The following is a 7,107-nucleotide window of genomic DNA, read 5'->3' as shown; positions in this document are numbered from 1 at the left end:
CATTATGACATTAATGATCTATTGTGTATACAAATAATTTATTATAATATTAATGATGTACTATGTATATCATTACAGGAAATCGGACCCGTTGTGGTCCGAGAGAACTCCGGCGGCAAAGGGCGCTACGTCCGGGCGGAGGTGCCGGCAAGGCTGGCCCCTCGCCTCTCAGGTCTCGCCCGTATCCGCGTGGGATGGGTCACCTGTAGGCTGAGGATCCTTGGCGACAAGGGTCCGAGGTGCTACAGGTGCCTGGAGCACGGGCACGTGGCTCAGACCTGCAAGGGACCGGACAGATCCAAGGGGTGCTTCTCCTGTAAAAAGGAGGGGCACCAGGCCAAGGACTGTCCGGGGGTGGGGCCGGCTTCAAAGGCCGCGAAGTCAAAGGGGGGGCCTGGAAAGAAGGCTCCCCCTGTGAAGAAGAAAGGGGGAAAGGCCGAGGGGTCTCCCGGAGCGCAGCCCGCTAGTGGATGAGATTCCTCCAAGTGAATCTCAACCACTGTCGGGCCGCTCAGGACCTGGTCCGGCGGGCGGCGTACGAGATGGGCACCGACGTGTGCATCGTCTCGGACCCGCACGCCGGATCGGTCCGGGACTCTGCCGGCAGGTTCTTGGGCCGGTCCGGCAGAGCGGCGATCGGCGTGTTGGACCGCGGCCTAACGGTCGCGGACATCGAGTCGGGCGACCCGACGCTGCACCCGCACGTGTCCGGTTGGTCGGTTCTCCCACATAGGGAAAACCTCAGCGACCAATGGTACATCGTGTATGAGTGCGTCGACGGCGGCCGTCCCCCGNGGGCTGGTGGGTCGGACCGGCCACGGACGTCGACGCTTTTGAGACGGGCCTACTACTCGCTCAATGGTCGGCGCCCGCGGTACCGGACCGGCGCGTCTCCGCGAGCGAAGCGGCGGAAGAGTTGGACCGGAGGGTGGTCGCAGCCTGCGACTTCGCCCTCCCGGCCAAANGCGTCTCCGCGAGCGAAGCGGCGGAAGAGTTGGACCGGAGGGTGGTAGCAGCCTGCGACTTCGCCCTTCCGGCCAAACGACCGCCGTCGACTCGCGGACCGCCAGTCCACTGGTGGAACGCCGAGGTGGCGGCCAGGCGTGAGGAGTCAGGAGTCAGAGTCAGGAGGACGATGACGCACTCCAACCGTTGGCCGCGGGACCTGGATTCCCCGGACCCGAGGGAGGCGCTGAGGTCGGCCCGCAAGGAGCTGAAGCTCGCCATCAGGCGGGCCAAAGCGAAATGCTTGGCCGAACTCGTAAAGTCGGTGGACCACGACCCGTGGGGGAAACCCTATCTGGTCGTAATGCGGAAGCTTCGCGGTCCACCGGCTTCGGGTCAATTGGAGGCGGAAGTGCTGGAAAGGGCGGTAGAGACGCTCTTTCCGACACATCTGCCCCTGCCTCCCCCGGCGTTTGGGGACGACGTGTCGGTGGTGGAATTCACCAGCCAAGAAGTAGCTGACGCGGTGGCGCGTGTGCGGGGCCGGAACACAGCTCCCGGCCCCGACGGGATTCCAAACCGGGTGTGGGGGTTGGTCCACGACCTCGCCCCGGATTGGATACGCGCCGTCGCGAACCTCTGCCTCTCGGAGGGTGAATTCCCCACGAAATGGAAGAAGGCCAGGCTGGTACTTCTGAGAAAGGGTGACAAGCCCGAGGGTCTCCCCTCGTCGTACCGACCGCTTTGCATGTTGGACGACTTGGGGAAGATCCTCGAGCGGCTGCTCGTCACCCGGATCGAAGCCCACCTGGCCGACGTCGGCGGACTGGCCGAGGGCCAGTTCGGCTTCCGGAGGGGGAGGTCGACGGATGACGCGGCCTCCCTCTTCAGGGACTTGGCCCTCAAGGCCAAAACTGAGCAGGGTTTCGGGGTGGCGGTGAGCTTGGACATCCGAAACGCGTTCAACTCCGTGCGATGGTCACACATCCTCGGAGCGCTGGACGCGTTTCGGGTGCCTCCTTACCTCGGGCGGATGATCCGGTCGTACTTTAGCGATCGGGTCATCTCTTACGAGAGTGCCGCGGGGCCGAGAATCCTACCTGTTACGGGAGGCGTCCCGCAAGGGTCGGTTCTCGGGCCTCTGCTGTGGAACATCGCGTACGACGCGGTGTTCCGCGTTCCGCTACCGCAGGGCGTGCGCGTCGTCTGCTACGCGGACGACACGCTGGTGGTGGCGGAAGGCGCCTCGGCCGAGGAGGCTGGATCCCGGGCAAACTGCGCGCTCAGCGCAGTCACCGCCTGGATCCAGCAGGAGGGGAGTGGACTTAGCCTCGCCCTGGACAAGACCGAAGCGGTCTTGTTCACGGGCAGGTACAAGTTCACTCCTCCACGGCTCGCCGTGCTGGGGGTGGAGATCCCGCTTAAGGACTCCATGACTTATCTGGGCCTTGTCATAGACAAACGTCTAAAGTTCGGGCCGCACATTACTCGTGCGGCCCAGCGGGCCCAGAATGTCATGAATTGCTTGGCGGGACTCATGCCCAATCTGAGAGGGCTGAGAGAGATGCGGCGTAGACTTTTAGTCAGCGTCGTACACTCGGTTCTCCTGTACGGGTCCCCGGTTTGGGCGGATACTCTTGAGTATTCGTCCAAAAACCGTGAAGCCCTGCTCAGGGTACAAAGGCGGGCGGCGATCCGGACAGTTTCGGCGTACGGAACGGTGTCCGGAGTAGCGGCTGGTATCCTGTCGTCACTGCCGCCCGCCGACCTGCTCGCCGAGGAACGCGCCGCCGGGCATGAGCTCTGCCGAGAACGCAACCGGTCCCTCGAACCCGAGGACCGGCTAGCGCTTAGGCGGATGACCATGCCCGGTGGCGGACTTCTTTAGAAATTAAGGAAGGTGACATGGTTTATTTACAAAATAAAGCAGCTCACAATAAACTCACACCCAATTGGATAGGTCCATTTGAGGTTCTCGAAATCCACCCTAACCAGGTCAATGTAGCGATTAAGTGGAGGGGGAAAAGACATTTAGTTCATAAAAATTTATTGAAAAAACATTTCTCCTAAATCCATAAAATAAAAAAAAAATTTTTTTTTGTATTTCTAGTACATACACCAATGCAGAAATTCTAATTCACCCACCGGACAATCTAGCACAAATAGACATACTAACTCCTCACATTGGAATGTATTATGAAAAGAAATCTAATGTCAAACTACACAGCAGCGACTGGACAATAGTGACATTCTTGGACACATCACAGTATGCGTCCAAATACAACACTCTCTTGCAGTTCTATAGTACAACACGTAATTTATGCACACAACTAAAAGACAAAGTTAGTGTGTTAGAATTTGTAGAAGCTTGTCATCACTTTGATAGGGCTACACTTCCATATCTCTTCGAAATCGAATCAAACCGAAACGCTATAAATATCTCACTCGGACAAAACATCCATAAAGAAAACTACCGGGTCCGCCGTNTGGACAAGACATCCATAAAGAAAACTACCGGGTCCGCCGTAACATGATCAGCTCAGTAACGACGGTAGCAAAAACAATTTTTGATTCAAGTCACATGTTAAACACTGAATTCATCTTTGNAATGTTAAACACTAAAATCATCTTTGGCAAAATAATAGATTTCATAGATTAATGAAGCTCAAGTCGAAATCGAAAAGAATATTCAATATCTTAATAACCAAGTCATAAAGAATTCTCAAACTATCAACAGTCTAATCACGAAAACAGCTTTGTTAGAGCAATCAACGTTATTCCAAATCCTTCTAAATCAGTATGCGTACGAAACGCAAAATATTGTTTCTATTATCAACTCTGCTATCCATGGCAAAATTCACACCACAGTTTTGCCTCCTAACAAGTTACTATCTCAGCTACGGGAAATACAGCTAGAACTTCCCGCTGGCAATCAACTTCCGTTAGAAATTAATATACAAAATATTCCTGAACTCCTTTCAATCTCTTCTACATCCATAATTTATAGAGATAACTTTCTCATTTTTATATTGCAATGTCCAATAGTTAAAATCGATGAATATAATCTCTATCACACGATACCTTTACCATTCTATTTTGAAAACAATAATGTTGTTCTAGTAAAACCAGACAACGATTATATAGCAATTAGCGATGATAGTGAGTTTTATTTAACTTTTAGTCAATCGCAAATAGAAACATGTATACCACTTAACTCATATACATTATGTAAAGGTAATCATCCAGTTTATCGAAAATCTTCTTCTAAGCTATGTGAAATTTTATTGTTAGAAAATCCACAAGATTTACCTCAATCATGCAAAATCATTTATGTATCATTTAATAACAGTATATGGAATCGCTTATCGAATACCAATTCCTGGATTTATTGTACGCGAGACGAACTAGTGACTCTGAATTGTAAATCTCCTCAACGCAACTTTTCTGTTTATATAAAAAATATTGGTCGTTTAACAATATCTCCCACTTGTACTGTTCATACCACTTCATTAATTCTAACGCCCATTTCAACTGTACTCTACAACCATTCTAATGATATAGTCCCTCTGAATCCTATGTTTAACTTAATTAACACGTACACAGAATCCATTATTAAGGTAACCCCACAACAAATAACAAATACCGATTTATTCAACGATCTTTGTAAATTAGTTAAACATACTACAAATTGGTATACAAATCCAAATAGCAATAGTTTTTTACTAAGTCCTTATCATATTGTAATCATTTATACTTCTTTGTCAATTTGTATTATATCAATTATAATTGTCGCTGTATTCTTTAAGTGTAAGAAAAATGTAATTCAAGTATATACCACTGAAATTAATAATACACAACTCTGAATCTCTCTATTTTAAATTATATAATTCGCCAATATGAAAAACATTCTAAATCCCTTTGCAATTGTTTAACTTTATTTATCTGATTTCCCTTGAGTCAATGGGAATCATTAGACCCCCATTGATCATTTAGGTTGGGGGGTGTTAAGAACCCCTGAATATTATTTTATAATTGTGTAGAGTATATAATACATGGTCGTCCGACTGTCGTCGAACACAGGAATGTGCTGACCAAGGGTTTTAGGGCAACCATGGGCAAAGGACTCCCACTGTAGGTACCCTACAGTCAGTCGTGGTTTAGTATGCGCTAGTTACACTCATTCTATATCATTCTAAATCATTCTATATCATTCTAAATCATTCTATATCATTCTATATCATTCTATGTCATTATATTTTATTATTTTATTCATTTGTATTAATATTAATAAATAACGTGTATTGTATTATTAATTGTGTCAATCAAATTATATATTCTAAAGTTTTATTGAAAAGTGAGTGTTTTCTTTTTCTCATTAAGTTTAATTCCTTTTACCACGTGGGCCCGCACAACAATTTCATGTGCAACTTGTAATGGTGTAAAGTGTCGTATTTTGTAATCAATTTCAGTTTGGAAAAACTCATTGAATTTATTAAAGTCAGCGCCACCTTGAGATGGACAATAAATTGCCGAAATTGAAAAATCATTACTCTCATTAATGACTCTGACATTTGTTGCTTGTATGTGCATTGTTGAATACTTTACAAACTCAAAATGCTCGATGCATTGTTTTATAATGACTGCTGTACCACCACGTGCTCTACTGCTTGGATGTAAGGTAGTACAGATATTGTAATTTTTTATTTTCAAAAAAGTCCATGGGGTAGTGTCACCATCTTCAGCCCGCAAAAAGTTTTTCTTTGACGCAGTATGCGCATATTTTTTTAACTATGGACAATTATAATTGTGATTACAATTACAATTATAATTTCAATGATAATTATCCTCCCTAAATCGATTCAATCATTTCGGGTACGCGGAAGCTGCGGGTAAACGTTTAGTATTCTGGAATGAACCGAATTATGAAAGTTCTCAAACTGAAAATTAAAGGAATTATGGGGCGGTGACACGTGTAGAGTGCATGTAAAATTTAAAAGCGACCAAACCATTCATGACCCAGCTGTAATAATTTTATCCAATAAGTATATAATTCTAATGCGTGATAGTGTTTTCAAACATACAATTAAGGTGTACAAGTTGATTTAGAAAAGTATATTTTTGTTTCTGATGAATTTCCTTGTAGTCTAGTGTATTTATTAATAAGTAAAAAAATTTTTTTATTAAAAAGTATTGCATCAATCTCTTAAACTTTTATACGCGTTAAAAGTATATGAATATAAAACTCCTTTTTATTTTTATAATATCTCCGTAAAAATTACAATATTATATTATTGAATATCAATTTCATACTAAATTTAATTATTATAATTATTATGTATTCATATATCATAATTATAAATCGGGATAAAATTAAGGGAATAAGAGTTATGGTTGCTTTTGAAATAATCTACCAATCTCTTGAAATTAAACACTATCTACAGATTTGCATCGAAGCGTTTCGAATGATAGTGATTTTAATCACTGTCAGATATCATCTATATTTGTCCCATCTATGCCACGTCCATATTGTGCCGCGACCCCACTGTGCTACCGTTTTATTTTAATGCAGTTCACCTTAAATTTTCACGTGTGTTTTTCTATAGTCATTACAACGTATATTAATTTTCCCAAGTTATATTATACTGTATTATATTTTTTATACTATTTAATCTTATATATATTAATTTTTTTTTTTTTAAAGATTGAAATTCATTAATTCAATGAATAAAAACATTTTTGTCTATAGTTCTTGCTTATTTTTTATTCCCATTTAAATTCTACCGGATAAAAGGACAACTCGATTGAAACTGAATAGTATATTGTTAAATTTTATACTTAATCACATTATCGATGCTGTCAATAATCTTAATTTGGATATCATTCAATCCTATTGCAGTAAGTGCAAAGCGTAATATCAGTTATTTTAGCCCTTCTATAATTAATATTGTTCATAAAATACACAGTAAAAAAATATTAATGTGATTAAGTAAAAATGAGTAATGATTAAAAATATTTGTGTACATTGTCAATTACTAAAATTTATAAAAATTTTAATGACTTTGAAGGTTATATTTTATATGCTAAATTATATTATTAATAATAAATTGATCACTTAATATTTATAATGTGTAAGAAGCTAAATACTCTATGTTTAATTTAAAA

The 7,107-nt window shown here is 43.5% G+C and overlaps 1 pseudogene; it reads left to right on the top strand.

Moving 5' to 3' along the window:
• The first annotated feature begins 2,850 nt into the window (after positions 1-2,850).
• LOC126907208 (uncharacterized) lies at positions 2,851-5,190 on the top strand (annotated as a pseudogene).
• The last annotated feature ends 1,917 nt before the right edge of the window (positions 5,191-7,107 follow it).

This window comes from Daktulosphaira vitifoliae, unplaced genomic scaffold (genome assembly GCF_025091365.1).
Source record: "Daktulosphaira vitifoliae isolate Bord-2020 unplaced genomic scaffold, ASM2509136v1 Scaffold_5, whole genome shotgun sequence".
Taxonomy (NCBI): domain Eukaryota; kingdom Metazoa; phylum Arthropoda; class Insecta; order Hemiptera; family Phylloxeridae; genus Daktulosphaira; species Daktulosphaira vitifoliae.
The sequence above is the reverse complement of the archived record's forward strand: the minus strand, read 5'-3'. Positions and strand labels throughout refer to the sequence as shown.